The sequence below is a fragment of the Peromyscus leucopus genome, chromosome 8b, assembly GCF_004664715.2.
Source record: "Peromyscus leucopus breed LL Stock chromosome 8b, UCI_PerLeu_2.1, whole genome shotgun sequence".
Taxonomy (NCBI): Eukaryota; Metazoa; Chordata; class Mammalia; order Rodentia; family Cricetidae; genus Peromyscus; species Peromyscus leucopus.
In genome coordinates, this window is record NC_051086.1 from 63,175,390 (window position 1) to 63,191,578 (window position 16,189).

Sequence of the window (16,189 nt, forward strand, 5' to 3'; positions counted from 1 at the left end):
AAGAGAAGGGCTTCTGTCCCCCTGCCTGGCCGCCTTCTCCTCCCTCTTGGAACAGATGCAGTGGCCACAGGACCCAGGTTCCTAATTCCCTCTAAAATGTTTTAAACTAATTTTTAAATTAAATATTTAAATAATAAAACTAGGGATGTAGCTCCGTCGTCAGTGCTAGTAGAGCACACACGGAACCCCGGGTTCGATCCCCCGCACCCGGTAAAACGGGCGTAGTGGCCCACGCCTGAAATCCCAACCCGTGGGAGATGGAGGAAGAAGGATCCTTAGTTCACTGCCATCCTCGGTTACAGAGTGTTAAGTCAGCCGGGCTCCGCGAGCCTCTGTCTCCAGCAATATATGACAAAGTACAAGACCAATAAAAAGTAGGCAGTGGTGTACGCCCTCACCCCCCAAAGCCTCACCCATTCCTTTCATAGACTTGAACAAAGCCTCACCCTACTAAAGTCCCGTTGTCCCCCAATCCGGGTCTCCCTCTGGTGTCCTTTCTCCCCCCGCCCCCATCTCGGTGGTCTCCCCTGCTTGGCCTCCGTTAATCACCCCGGGCCTCCGCGCCGCGCCCGGTCCCCGCGGTCGGCAGGCTGGGCCCCCAGCTCTCGGGGACGCGCAGACGTTCACGGGCCGGGCTCCACGCCCAGCTCTGCGGTCTTTCCGGGCTCAGAGACGCGGAAGGGGAAGAGGAAGGCTCCGGGGTAACCGAGGCGCTCCACCGGCCGCTATCCCTGAAACGCGGGCGCCGGCTAACCAGACGCCGGGCGGAAGGAGGCCGGGAGGGCGTCAGTCACGGCCGCTCAGTGGGCGGGCTTTGCGCAGGGGCGGGGCCTGAGCGAGGGGGCGGGGCCTGGCCGTCTCCCCGCCCGTACCACCTCCCCTCCACTGAGAGCCTCTACCACTAGCTCGGCTGTCAGGCGCGGTGGCCAAGTGGTAAGGCGTCGGTCTCGTAAACCGAAGATCGCGGGTTCGAACCCCGTCCGTGCCTGCGCTTCGGGGCAGAGCTCTATTGGTACTCCCGTGGTTTTCGCTTAAATTTCGCTCTCCCGTCTTTTTTGTTCAGGAGTCTTCCAGCCCCTCCTGGACCCGTGCCTTCAGCTGCGGTCCGGATCGTGAGGAGAGAGGCGTGCCTTCATTCTTACCTACAACGTGCATGTCGCCTCTTTGTCCTCTACCCAGCCGACTTGAATCACTCACTGTCCCCCGGGGAACTTGACTCTATCTCTATCTCGTTCCAGATAGTTGTGGCACTCCTAAGATATTTGTGGCACTCCCAAGTCATCAGTAAGGTAAACAGCCTGATATCACGTGACAGGACACCCAGTGCTTCAGGTTCCTGGTCTCATTTTGTTTGTTGTTTTAGGATAGGGTCTCCCGTATAGTGCCAGGATTACCGAGGTCTCTCTTCGAAACTTTGCTAAAGGGTAGCTAATTGTCGTTGTTGTTTGTTTTGGTTTTGGTTTTGGTCTGAAGACAAGGTCTGTCTAGCGATGCAGCTCTAACTAGCCTGGAACTCCCTGTGCAGACCAGGCTGGCCTTGAACTCTCCGCCCACCTCTGCCTCCCCAGTGCTGGGATTAAAGACATGGGTTACTATGCCTGAACCTGAAATTTTCAATTGTAACACTTAGCATTGAACATACTACTGCAGTTTCGTGAATAGAACTCCACCCCTTTATTTCTATCCCATACTTCTGTTAATGTGGCTCCTCCCTCTGCCCCTCCTCCCCATTCTTTCCCAGCTAAAAACATATTCCATTCCCCCGTGCCTCCCTCTGCCCCTCCCTTCCATTCCTCCCCAGCTAAAAGCATATTCCATTCCCTAGGTCTTTTTGCTTAGCTGACCATGGGGTGAACTGAGGATATTAGATATTTACAGTAAGGTCCTAGTAAGTGGAAGAAACACTTGGCTTTGGAAGGCGTCAGTGTCTTCATGAAATTGTTACTAAATACAAAGAGGATTTGTTTCTGACAAGGCCATAGCCGGCCAGCCTAGAAATCAGGGATAGGATGGAGGGCAGTCCTGTGGTCTCGGGTGTAGCCTGTACTTCCGCCCCTCCTGGATTCCTGGTGAGAAAGCACTCCTAGGCTAGACTGGGCTCTTCTGCAGTAGCTGAAACAGAATTCTGGCCCCACAGGGGGGAGGGATGAGACAAATCAAAGTCAATAGCAGAGGTACAAGGTACAGAAAAGGTCAACACACAGATACTGGGGAAACATGCACTTCCCCAAAGGTGAAGGGCCAGCGGCAGGGGCCAAATGTGGATCCCGGACCAAAGTCTGTGAGGTCAGAGGCTAGCTAAGCAAGGCAGAGTCTCAGCTAGGAACAGAATTCTTGCAATTACCCTGTAAGTTAGCTGTGTCCAGACTGGCCTGGGGGTGCTGGAGGCTTAGCAGGCCAGGGCAGGAGTAGAAAGGAGACAGCTTTGCTGAATTTATGGCATGACCTCCATGAATCCCTCATAGTCCCTGGGTTTCTGTTACTTCCATTGCTAATTCTAAAGCTGATAAATGCTTCCCAGGGCCAAGAATAGGACTCTTGGCAGAGTTCTCGAATAGTATGCAGAAAGCCCTGGATTTGATCCCTAGCACCCCATAATCCCAGCATGATGATGGTGCAGGCCTGTAATCACAGCCCTGGGGAGGCAAAGGCAGGAACATCCCAAGTTCAGGGTCATCTTTAACTACATAGGAAGTTTGAGGCCAGCCTGGGCTACATGAGACCCTGTCAAGGAAGGAAAGGAAGGGGTCTTTTCCAAATGCCTTGTGGCCTGAGATTCTTAGTTCCCACCTCAGAGCTAGGGCCAAGCCAGGAACCTCAAGCACCCACAACCTCTTTATGGCCAAGCAAGGGACCTCAAGAACCCACAACCTCTTTATGACTGCCCTCTGTACCATCACATCTAGCCATTGTTAGCCCATGGTAAGAACTACATCCCACCCACCGCCACCACCGCCGCCGCCGCCGCCGCCGCCGCCGCCAATTCAGTCAAAATCCTCCATGATAGCAGGACTAGAGCTGCAGACTCTCTTCTCCCTCACTGAGTCCCCAGCCGGGTCCTCTCTGAGATGTATTCAGGGTCTAGAACAAACCACAGCATCAGTACTGCAGTGCGAGAGCCACTTGCGGTGATAGTGTGTGGGCAACTTGACCTCCAGGAGATTTTAAGCAATACAATAGCTGCCAGGCCTCTTCCTTCCTGTGAGAGAATACTATTTGACTACAAAGCAGAATTTTGCAACTGTATCTTTCATGCCTCCGGCTGTGAACTTTCCTCCAATATCCTGCCCCTGGAGAGACACAGTCTCAAATCTTTTATTGTACGAAGAAATACAGATTCCCAAACTACCCAAATCAGGTGGATATGTTAATAAGTTCTAAGGGGTCCCTGTCCATTCAGAGACTTTTAGCAGAGGCTGGCAAAGCTCTTTTATGTGTCCCCTCCGAGTTGCCACCACAGAAACACAAGTAGCCATTTTCTCTGCTTCAGGGTCTTCCTCTGCTTTGCGCTCTCAATGGGCTTGCCTTCTCCTCCCAAGTGCTAGTCGATGTCCTTTACATCTGTTTGGCCATCTCATTTTATTTTACTTGTTTATTTTTGTTTTTTCCAGACAGGATTTCTCTGTGCAACAACCCAGGCAGTCTTGGAACTCTCTTGGTAGACCAGGCCTGCCTCAAACTCACAGGCATCCACCTGCCTCTGCCTCTAGAGTGCTGGGATTAAAGGCGTGAGCCACCACCACTCGGCTTGTTTGCCTATTTTAAAATAAATGTATCTTTCGAGCTCCTGTCAATCAGTGGGGTTTTTCTCCTAACTCTGTCCGTTTCTAGTTGTAGGTGTATGCCATCATGCTTGTCTTCATGCGGTCCATCCTTGATACTCAAATATGATGAGCCAGGGTCTGTGTAAGCAGGCAGAGGTCCTCTTCTTCCCCTCTCATACAACTCCCACAAACTACAGGACAAATATATTTTTGAATAAAGATATAAACACTTCTTCTCTACAGATGTTTATAGTCAGACTCTGAAGGTCCAAGCCCATCCTTGGGGACAAAAGTTAACCTAAAGCTATCAGCCAATTGGGCCATTTTATAGCCTCAGAAATGACAAGAGAAGTGATTTGTTTCAAGGTTACCCAAAGTCCTTTGTGGTTTGTTTTTCAAGTCAGAGACTCATGTCTCCCAGGCTAGTCTTGAACTCATGACCCTCCTGTCTCCATCTCTCCAGCGCTGGGATTAAAGGCACATGGATACATCAGCACGATGCCTGGTTTTATATGGGGTTGGGGATCCATCCCAGAGCTTTGTGCATGTTTAACAAGCACTCTACCACCCAGGCTTCGCCTCCAGTCCCCAAATTTAGCCCTCTCCAGGAGAAACAGAATACTTCTTAGAAAAGCTCTGGATACTGTTACTTGACTCTTGCATCCATGTCTTTGCCAGTTGTGGGCCAAGCAGGCACTGTACTTGTCTGATAGACTCCTCTACTCAATAGGGACCTCAAGGTAGTTACCAAACTAGGTAGGTAGTTACCAAAATCACCAGAATCAGCCACTCTAGCCAAGGAAGAGACACAGACACACTGGCAAAGGCTGCAGAGGCCCAGAGGGTAGGAAGCAGGTGTGGACAGAGGCAAAGACTGTCCCCCCTAGATTATTGGATGTGAGCTGGACTTTAGACCAGGTGGTTCTGATAAAGGGTAGTTTCATGGATGGTTGCATACCCTTCCTACAAGGTAATAGGTCACAATGACCAACATAACACACACACACACACACACACACACACACACACACACACACACACACAGCGTGGGGGGGGGTAGTAAAGGCAAGAATCAAGCCAGGCCTCCAGGAGGCCTAGTGGCCCAGGCTCATAATTCCAATTTACTTGAAAGCTGAAGCAGAAAGATCCAATGTTCAAGACTGCCTGGGCTACAAAAAAATTGTTCAAGGCCAATCTATGCAATTTACTAAGACCCCCCCCCTCAAGAAAATTTAAAAAACTGTCTTAAGAGACAAAGATAGAGCTCAGTGCTAGGGCACCTGTCTTATCATGAGACCCTCGGTTCCATTCCCAGTACCATTAAAAAAAATTCGGTCTTTTTTTTTTTTTTTTTTTTTTTTTTTTTTTTTTTTTTTTTTTTGGTTTTTTGAGACAGGGTTTCTCTGTGTAGCTTTGCGCCTTTCCTGGAGCTCACTTGGTAGCCCAGGCTGGCCTCGAACTCACAGAGATCCGCCTGGCTCTGCCTCCCGAGTGCTGGGATTAAAGGCGTGCGCCACCAACGCCCGGCAAAAATCGGTCTTAAATGGCAAGAGCAGAGAAGAGACTGGTAGAACTCTGGCCAAAGGCTTGGCCTTCCATCAAGAATTCTAGAACCTTCCAAACAACCTACCATAGAAAGTCATTCAGAAACTTCCAGGTCAGCAGCAATATTGTGTGGATGGGGTCACCAATGACCCTTCCTGCCGCTGGATCTAGTCAAGCTGGGGGGGAGTCACAGAGGGAAACACTTCCCAACTTGTCAGTGAGGAAACAGGCCCCCAGGGAGGAAATTACACGTGGAAGTCTGCGTGGGCAGTGGGGAATTGAAAGAGGTTCCACACGCTGACATAACTTGTGATCCCAAGTGAGTTTTCCTGATATAAAGGGTTCACTCCTGGATTTTGGGGGGGGGGTTCTCCCTCATAAAACTATTTGGGCCAAGAGAAGAGAATAGAGGTAAATTGCTAAATATGAGAAAAAAAAGAGAGAGAGAGGGAAAAAAAAAAAGCTCCATGCTGTCCATGGGCCCAGGTTTCTTGTGGCTCTTTGCTCTCTGGACACCAGGTGACACCAATACTTAAAACAATTAGATTTAAAACTCTTCACTGCTGGGTTTTTGTTTTGTTTTGTTTTAACCTACCCCTCTCTCCCATGTGACTGACCGCCAGTGGGAGGTGCAGGGGGCATCAGGAGCCCTTGCAAAGATGGAGCCAGCAGACTTGGGGGAGTCCCTTCCTTCTCTGGGTGCCCTGCTGGCCCTGGAGGCAGCCCCAGCCTCACTGCCTGGTTTCATCCCGTCCCTGTGTTCAACTTTCCTGTAGGGCCACCCTAAGAGGAAGGGAGCTCCCTTGTCCATGTGTGAACCGCCTGGCGGTGGAGACAGGGTGCTGGCCATGTACTGAGAAGACCAGAGCCTGAGTAACTGCCCTTCTCTTGTGTACTGCGGTCTTGCATCCTGCCTGTGGCTACCCTAAATGTGCAGAATTTCCTTTCTTGTCCAGCTTTGATTCCATTGATGGGATTAGGCATCCCCCACAGCCATGTCCTTTGATGTGGTCAGGGGGTAGCAGGGGGATTTCAGGCCCAAGTAGCAAATCTTAATCTCTGGAGGGCTTCTCCGGGATCAGTGCTTGGGTAAAACCCCATTACATCTCTGCCCTTTCATCCCCCCAGGACACTGGCTCCTCCAGGCTCCCGAGTCTCACAGATCCGAAGGGTTTGTCAGAGAATCGTAAAGTGCCTTCAACTCAGGCAACTTCACCAGCCATGCTAGGGTATCCTCCTTTCTGCCCCTCTAATCCAGGCTCCGAAGTAATTGGGGGTTACAGAGGCCTGAAGCCTGCGACTGTTCCCTTGAGGGCACAGAGCCTTTTCTGTTCTGGAGTCCCTTCAGAACTGCTGTCCTTCCAGCACCTGCCCCTGTGAATCTGTCTGTCCTGCAGGGGGTTGAGGGGGAGAACATCGGTGCCACATGCAGAGAAAGCTCTCGGTCCCGCCGCATGATTTCAAGCATGCTTTGGGTAGTGGGGCCAGGAAAGAGACGATAGGAAAGTAGCCAGGATCCAGAGCAGAAGTGTCACATTAAGTTAAATGACTCCAAGCCTCCACCTGAAGATGGTTAGGGAACTCAATCTCGGTGATTATTTGGCTTCTCTATGGCCCCTGGAATCAATCTTCGGCTGACTTGTTTTGGCAGAAGCCTAGGGATGGTCCACACCGGCCCCGGATAAACACACAATTAACCACTCTGGTAATTAACCGCGCTGGTAGAGAGGGAGGAGACAGGAAAACAGGTAGCCGGTCAGCTTCGGGAAATGCTCCTATCTGTACAGCAGCAGCTTCTCTGTCTCACCCTTCACGGAACCCAGCTTTTCAAGAGGTTCTCTCCCCGAGAACTGCGCCGGGTACTTTAAATATACCATCTCCTGGGTCTGCCACGGAGCCCTCAAAGGCTGTCCCTGCCTAGGTGGAGGGTGGGGAGGCTGAGGCCGGCTGCAGGGCGCTGCACCGCGGCGGGGGCGCGGCCTGAGAGCAGGGCGGCCGGCAGGGGGCTCCCGGCGCCGGTCTTCGAGGGAGGAAGCGCCGGCAGCGGATCGGACCGGCCAGAGGAGGAAAAGGGAAAATTACTGGGGCTCGGGGTAGGGGGCGGGAGGTGGGAAGGGCTGCGTGACTGGGTGGAAGGCACTCGAGACTGTCGAGTCGAGCGTCCAGTGTCCAGATCCTCGGCCCAGGGGCGACTCTGGAGGGGGAGTCCCCACCCCACACTCCCCGCAGGGTCTACCCGCTTGGGCCGCGAGCTGGAGCAGGCGTCTCGGCCGGGGGCGGCGCCGGCGAGGGGCGGACGGAGGGGCGGGCTGGGGCGGAGCGCGGTCCGCTGGGCTCGAGGAGGCTGTGCTGGGCGGGCGCTGGTCGTGTCGGTCCTCTGGGAGCCACGGAGCGCGCAGCCTTCCAGATGTGTCACCAGCACGTGGAGCCAAGTCGCGCCGAGAGAGCAAACGAGAGGAACCCCGCAACTTTCGAGGGGTCCTGCGGCAGCGCACACGTCCTCCCCGGTGCGGCGGGGGTCCCGCGGCGGTCCCCAGGTCCCTGTGCAGGTCTTGAGAGGCCGCGGATCCTCGGCCAGGCGCGCACGGAGCTACGGGAACATCGGGGCGCGCGGGCCGGGCTGCGGCCACTGTGCGGGAAGAAGCAGCTTGGGTTCCGAGGCGCCGCGGTTCGGTCCCGCCTCGCCCGCCGGGCTGGGCGCAGGTAACAGGGCGGCTCGCAGTTGGGCCTCGCGGGCACGGCGTGCGAGCGCTGGGAAGTTTCTGGGTGTGCAGCCCTCGCGCTCGGGTGGATATAGGGCCGGGGGCGCACACCTCCTCCCGCGTCCCCAGCACCGTCTTTCGGGCCGCGTGCGCTGTGCGTCGTGTAACCCTTCGAGGGCTGGTTTCGGGCCCGCGGGCCGAGGCCGGGCGGGGCAGGTGGCTTTTTTGCGGAAGGGTCCCTGAGCCAAGATCGAACGGCGGGACTCAGCCCCGGGCAGCCCATCAGGGCGCACGGCACCCCGAACTCCAAAGCGGACGGGAGCTGAGAGCTGGGTCTTTGCGGGCAAGATGAGGGTGTCAGTTCAACTGGCCTACAAAGTCCCAGTCCTCGGTCCCCAAGACCGGCATTTTCTCCACGCTCCTCGCCGCCCGAAGCCGGCCCCTCTTGGTCCTCTTGCGCTCCGGCTGGGCCTCCACCTCCCATGTCCACTAGGGTGGAAGGACTGGGAAGGCGCGCGCCGCGGGGTGTCTCTGCGGTTTGGGGGGAATCTGTGCTTCGGCAGAGAAATAGCAACGCACTTGAAAGTGTGAGTCGGCAACCTCCTGGCAGAGCTGGGACCTTGCTGGGGGTGATCTGGGGTCGAGGGAGAAAGGGCTTTTTTCTTCTGGACCCGCCTGCCTTGCTGTATGGCGCCAACCTTGAGCTTGGGGGTGGGGAAGATAGAGCCTGATTTCTCGACTTGCTCCTGGGGAAGCGGCCTGGATGCTGAGCCCCTCCGTGTCTTAAATGCTGAGTCTGTGGACACATCTCTAAGCAGTCTTTTGCCCACTTTCATGTAACCTAATACTGAGCACCATCAAGTTTTATGCTGAATAAAAGCTCCTTCTTCCTTAAGCGCTATTGCTCGTAAAACTTTGCTTATCCCCCCCCCCCGCGCGTGCACACGTGTGCGCGCAGACACACACACACACACACACACACACACACACACACACACACACACACACCCTACACACACATACACACAAATCCACGAAAAGTCTTGAAATCTCGGGTTCCAGAACCTGGCCCCTTTTGTCTTTAAGTGTTGTGTGGCTGTCTGGGCAGCTTTGAAAGAAACATTTAGGAGCATGCGCTTAGGAGACTTGAACTCTGTGTATGAAGGGCAGGTTGACCAAATAGGGCACCGCTGGCCCCCTTCTTCCTGGCATTGGGAAATGAGAGAGGTTTCTAGAAGCTTAGAGGCAGGAGAAGGAAGAAACCAGGTTGGCCCACCACTTGGACAGTTGTACAAAGACCATATAAGAGGTATCCCCCCCCCCCCAGGCTCCCCACGCCTGCGGGCCACGTGCAAAGCTGTCCCTGTACAAATCATATGCGGGCTGCTGTCGCTGTCCCTTGGTGGCACGTAGCAGTGAGAACAGGAGAGGGAGACAGGTGTGGAGAGAAGTCAGGATTGGGCCGGTGAGTCCCTGCAAGGATCATAGCCTGAGTTTTGTCCACGTAAGCTTCGTCCTTCAGGCTCTAGGTGGTGGAATGTGCTATTGCCTGAAGTATGGAAGAAAAGAGTTCCTTTGACCATGGTGTAGATTTCCTAGCATCTTAACAAATTCCATTTCGAGACGAAACTGTTTAGGAGTGGAAATGGTGGGCGCTTTAACTGGAAGCCTGGTTCCTAATTAAGAAAAATGCTTTCTTTGGGGTTGCTGAATCAGGCTGGAAAAAAACATGTTACCCTGTTGAACCAGTGCCTCTCCCAGCCCCCCGGCATAGGTATCGAAAAGTAAATGACGTGGAAATCTCCATAGTATTTTGTGGTCATAAACCATCCGCAGACGTGAGCTGGAATCGTGGGATGCAGAAAAGCCGGTGGATCTGGCTGCTTTGCATCCACCTTGGAGGGGACAAACTTTGGAATGTAGGACATAAGTCACTGGGACACAGAACCCCTCCAGCATCAGTGGCCTCTAGTTCCTCCTCAGGCCATGGCTGTTGGGGAGTTTTTTTTAGGTAATTATTTGGTCCTTCATTTCTTAGAGGGATGTGAATGATTTTCTTTTCTTTTGGGGTGTGTGTGTGTGTGTGTGTGTGTGTGTGTGTGTGTCGGGGGGATTCCTTTACAGGAAAACAAAAAGGATTCACTGAACTAGGCACTAGGCTGGGCTAGCCTGCCCTCCAGCAGCAGCTGATTTCTGCTTTGATTCAAACAAATGCACTTAGCAAAAGTAAAGGTTACAGTTGAAGGCTTTGCACTCGGCTGTCTACTGGCAGACACCTCCCTCCTGGCCTCGGCACCACACCCTATTCCATCCTCGGAAAATGGGTACCTCAAGGATTCTCCAGAGGAAGTGACTGGATGGCCAGGCTTGGTGTGCTGGAACCTTCTTCAGGAAGCAGCTAAATGCAAGGTGGAAAAGCCAATGGGAGGATTTTAGCCAGACCTCCAGGGAGACCCATGCTGGACTCAGGTACTGCTTCCTGGGAGGAAACTTTCATTCCCTCAACTCTTAAGTAAATTGCAGCCCTGTGAATAATTAACCTCACCCTTCTGGTTTTTTTTATTATTATTATTTAAATAAAATCCCAACTTATTAAAGATTAAATATCAGTTTTTGCCTAGCAGGATAGGAATAAAATAAGATATATTGGGAGAAGCTAGTCCCCTAGTCTTTACCTTCAAGTCTCCTGGCAACTTTGAAAGCTTTTATTTTTATTTTTATTTTTTTTTTTTATTTTATGTGTATGGGTGCTTTTTCTGCATGTATGTCTGTGTATCACATGCATGCCTGGTGCCCGTGGAGGCCAGAAGAGGGTGTGACTGGAGTTACAGATGGTTGTGAGTGGCTTTGTGGGTGCTGGGAAGGAGCAGCCAGTACTCACTGCTGCTCAACCATATCTCCAGCCCCAGAAGTCTAATATTTAGAAATGCTCCCAGTGTTTTGTAGTTGACTACGCTACTGGCCTCTGAGTTTCTTCCTGGGCTCTCTTCACTGCCTCTTTGTCCAGAGTGAAGCTGTCTGAATGCTCCAGGATAGTGACATTCTGCCCCCACCCCTGCACCCCCTTTACCTAGCAGCTGCTTGGCCCTTACTACTTCACGGGGTTGACTCCCTCCCAGGCTGCCCTGCTTTCCTCTGGAAGGCCGGGAAGTATTTGGCTAGTTTCAGGATGTTCAAACAAAAGCATGGAGCCCCTAATCAGTGATAAGTCCCTGAAAGAGAGCTGTGGGAGGAGGGAGGGACCATTTTAATTTCCAGAGGCCACCAAAGCACATGGTGGACTTGGGTATATTGAGACTCCAGTTCTGATCCCTCTGTAGTCAGGGTGGCCTTGGCTCGATGGCTTGACTGTACCCCAATTTCTCCTTTGTGAATCAAAGGTTATGAGTCTTACCTTGGGAGGGTGTGGTGAGGCTTATATTTTAAAATGTGTACAGTGGCTGGCACAGCCTGGCAGCTCTCCCACGGTTAGTCTGTACACACACACACACACACACACACACACACACACACACACACACACACATTGTGAGGTCGGGCGTGTTCATGGTGGTGTGGCCACGTGCCCCACTTGTTTTTTAATATCCCTGTTTCTGTCTGTTGGTGAAGTGTGATGGAGACCTTAGGCCTTTGAGTCTGGCAGGTTCTCCTAATGACGGTTGTTTGCTGACACATACGGCCTTGGGGAAGTTACTTGGTGTACTTCGGGAAGTACACCAGGAACAGTGGCTTCTTGATCAAAAGCTGGGGGTAATATCTGGGAGCCTTTCCACTGCCTCAGACTCGGTCCTTTGCTTTTTAGAAAAAAAATTAGCATATTTTATTTATTTGTTTGTTTATTTATTTATTGTATATATGCGGGTGTGCCTTCTATCATGTGGCTCCCAGGGATCAGAATCAGATCATCAGCCTTGGCAGCAGAGGACTTGACTTCATTCTTCCCAGCCCTCCTGTTGCTTTTTAGTGGCTGTCTTCCTCTATGTGCTGAGGACTGGACCATCTGTGAGAAAGCTGGCCTCCCCCCTCCATCCCCCCCCCCCACGGCTCACACTGGCTTTTCTGCCAGCCCTGAGAGCAGATGAGGGAAGTGTGGCGGGAAGGGCTTCTCCCAGGGTCTCACAGCTGGCCTTGGTGGCACAGCGTGGCTCAGCAGCCAGTTCCCTGGCCTTTCTGGGTGTAGCTCCCAGGTCAGGAGGCAGCAAGCCTGAGCTCCAGCCCGGGAGGTGGGAGGTCTGAATTAGCCAGCACGGACCTCGAAGGAACCCTGGCTTGTAGAGGTGGTCGCTTTGCACTGTTCTGCACAGGAGTCCATCAGCCGGACAGCCTGAAGACTCCTCTGTGGGGGACCAGCCCCCACACTGATTGACCCCAGGAACTCTGGGGGAATGAGGGATAAGAGACTTAGTTAGAAATAAGGAGAGAGAAATAGAAAACACAGGACAGACTCCTTCCCTTTTCCACCGGCCCAGAACTTTATTCCAAAGGTCTATTATAACAATGCCAAGGATGGAGCAAAAGACCTCCCCCTTGCTAGTTAGACCCTTCCAAACACCTGGTACCCAGGCCCATGGTCCAGTCAACCTCCCATGCAGTCAGTTGTGCTGGGTACAGCCACTAGGAGACGTATGGGCTCCAGCACTCCTCCATCTCTGGCCCCAGCACACTTCATGAAAAGCCCCAAGAAAGACACCTCAGTTTCTCTGGTGGCTCCGGGCTGGCTTCCTCACTGGCTCAGTCACAAGTTCAGCATACTCTATAGGGGAACAAAAAGTTTGCTGCATATATTTTTTAAACTGAGATAATCATCAGATTGGTGTGTGTGTGTGTCAGGATTTCATGAGCCTCTGCTTCCCTATGGCACAGTAACGCTTTTATTTCGAATTTCTAAGGCTTTAACTATGCTTCAGTCTCTAGCTGCCTTAACTGGCGCTGCGCAGAACGGACAGGCAGATGACTTCTCACCCGCTGTGGGTGTGCCCTCCCTCCTTCTGGCATGTTCTGGGCAACTGGGGAATTTGGAAATCACTCTGCCGCCAGCCCAGGAGGACTGAGGAGACGTGCCCCATGGATCCAGCTGTTCTGTGATTGTGATTTCAGCACTGCCACCCTGGGGCCTGAAAGTGCCTCCTCTGCCCAGCAGGGAACTGGACTGAGTACACTGTACTCCCTGGGGACTCAGCCCTCCTGAGTATCCTGGCTGGGAGGTGCAGATGCAGGGAGAGGACATGGCAGAGCGGGGATGGGCTGCATGTGGGAGAGCGGGAGGGGCGTGGGAGGAATTTGGAGAGATGCAGCTGTGAAGTTTGGAAGACTTTGTGGTGCATGCTCATGCAACCCGCTTCCTCTCACTGGGCTTCTGCCCTGGGGAGTGTGGGGTTCAAGGGCAGGCACTGACTCCTCGCTCTTAAAGGCTAAAATCCCAGTCTTGCGAGCACATGCGGTAAGAAATGACCCTCCAGGGCTGGCAGGATGGCTCGGTGGGTGTGCTGCTGAGCACACCTGAGGTCTCAGTTTTATTCCCTTGAACCCATGGTGGAGGGAGAGAACTGACTTCTGAATGTTGTCCTCTGACCTCCATGTGTGTGCTGTGGCATGGATGCATCTGCATTTTACACACACCCACACCCCAATAATAATAATTAATTTTAAAAAATAACCCTCCACCTTTTCCCTCCTGTCCCTCTGAAAACAAAGAAAGGGTATGGTGCTATTTGCTGGTAGCATCTTGCTTTCTAGAAGGCTGTCGGGGAATGTGCCCTTCTGCTGAAGACGAGGCTGGGGAGACCGTATTTCAGATTTGGAAGCTTGGTCAGTGTAGACACTGGCTGGATTGGGCTGGTAATGCTTCCTAATATGCAGTTTCCTGACTCTGCCCAAGCTTGCTTTGTGGGGCATTATGAAAAATGAACAGAAATGCCCGTGGGAAATGCTAGGCCCAAGGTGGAGGCTAGGACATGGATACTGTTCCCAAGCGTTGTCGGAGTGTACCCCTGGGCTTGTGGGGCCAATGAGCAAATTCTGGGGAGGCCAGAATAGGACAGCCTGCGGCTGGCAAGCCTGCTTGCTGACTTGATATCTGGAGAGAAAACTCTAGAAGGAAAGCCTTTGCCAAAGAGGCTTACCTGAAACAGGGTTGGGGTGGCAGAAGTGCCCGGTTTTCCAGAGGACTCCTGTGGTCACTACTGGAGACTGTTGGAAGGGACAGGTCAGTGGGAGGGCAGGGTGATGTCTGACCCCTTACTACTGACCTTGCTGTTGTGGGCTTCAGTACGTAGAGGCAGGAGCCGATTTATAGGAAGAAAATATGTCTTTGCTTTTGGGAGGTTTTTGTTTGTTTGAGACAGGGTCTCGCTGTGTAACCTTGGCTAGCCTGGAGCTCACTATTGCTCTTGGAAGTTTGAGAGCAACAGATACTTGGAATTATGAACTTAAGTATAAGCAGAATGTTAGGGTTCAGTGTGCCTGGCCAGACCTCTCCACATCTGGGAGAAGCCATCACACCACTAACTCCTACCTGGTTGGTGTGGAAGGTGAGCCCTCCCTTCCCAGAGCCTCTGACTCACACACCCACTCACTCACTCACCCTCACACTCTTCTTCCTGAATCTCATGGCAGCAAGTGCTCATCCTTGGCCAGGTCCGAGGGCGGGCATACACACCACAGTCACGCTAACCTTGGCCAGATTTTGAAACGTCTGGCAAAAGATCCCATTTCCACAATGTGTCTTTTCCATCGAGAGAGGCTTAGAGCGGGCAGGGCTGCCATGCTAGGAAAAGGGTCTGGGATCCTAACTTGGATGTGAGGGTGGGAGTAAGGCAGGGGTCAGCCTCTGAAAATAGAAATAGCTAGAAAATCGGCCTCTTCTTGCCAGGTCCCGAGTGGGGGAGGGGGCTGTTGCCAGCCTCCCTGGCATTCTCCTTGCCTGTCCTCTTGCTGGCTTTTTTTTTTTTTTTTTTTTTTTTTTTTTTTTGTAATTAGACAAGTTGTGACAAATATCCCATTGCTCTCTGGGCTCTAGACTTGTGAGGAGCCCTGCCTGGAAACCCAGCCTCATTCACTTGGAGCCATAATTAGGCAAGAGAACAGTTCATGGGCCTCTGATTCAATAAAGACTCTTTTATGATGTTGGTTTTTCCCAGAAAAATAATACCACTTTGCCCCATTTATTGCATTTGATGTGTAATCATATTAGAGGCAGGCAGCCCAGGGGACTGAAGTTACGGATGTGGAGGGTTTTGGTTTTTTTTGTTTTTTGTTTTTTTTCACTAAAGTCTGTCCGTGTCTTCAGAGAGCAACAGTGTCTCCAGAAAGAGAGAGAAAAAAAAGTGACACGGGAACATTGTTGCATGTCTTGGAGGATTTTTCTCTCTTGTCCATTCAAAAGATGTTTTCTCCCTTCAGGGCGAGAGGTGACCCGGGAATAAAACCCAGAAAGTGAAACTAGCGTGCCTGGCCCTGGGCACCGCCACCCTGTTGCCTCTGGGCCGTCCCATGTTGCTTCCCCCCAGCAATGCATATGCTCCTCATGTGCCCCTGCACTGTCCGCGTTTGCCCTGTGGGCGACACGTGTGTGCTGCGGAGGGCGGGGGAAGGTACCCTCATCCTTTCTGTAATCCCCTGGCGAGCGAGAGCTGCAGGCACCGCTGTGGCAGGGTGGCTGGACCAGCTAGCCTTGACTAAATATAGCCAGGAGTTCCCCAGCAGCGTTGGGTTTATCAGCAGCTGTGACAGCCCCCCCCCCCCCGACACTAACAGGACATCTGTCCCAGGTGCGTGGTGTTTGGAGGGTATGCTCTTCCACGTGCAGGACCCCTCCCACCCCCACCCCACCCCCCAGCATCTCCTTTGCCATCTTGTCCCCAGAGCTGTTCTCATGTTTCCCAATCAGGGAGCAAAATGATCCCACAGATCTGCCCAGTGCCAGGGTAAGGTGGGGGGTGGGGGTGGGGGAGAGAATCACCAATGGAATCAAGAACTTCTTTCCCAATTTGGGGTTTAGAAATCTCAGGCGATGAGGAAATTGCTGGTAGTCATTCGTAGGAGTAGTCTTAAGAAAGAGGGCATGACATTTCAGAAAGCTGAAACTGGGTTGCATTAAACGAGAGAAATCCATTTAATTCCAGAATGCCGGGGTGAAGCCGTCCCCCAGCAGCCTCTTCAGACGTGCTATAGTGGAGA

General features: G+C 52.6%; 1 non-coding gene across 1 annotated transcript; it reads left to right on the forward strand.

The window, feature by feature from the left end:
* Nucleotides 1-916: 916 nt before the first annotated feature.
* Trnat-cgu lies at nt 917-988 on the forward strand. Its single transcript has one exon. It is a non-coding gene; the product is annotated as a tRNA-Thr (tRNA).
* The last annotated feature ends 15,201 nt before the right edge of the window (nt 989-16,189 follow it).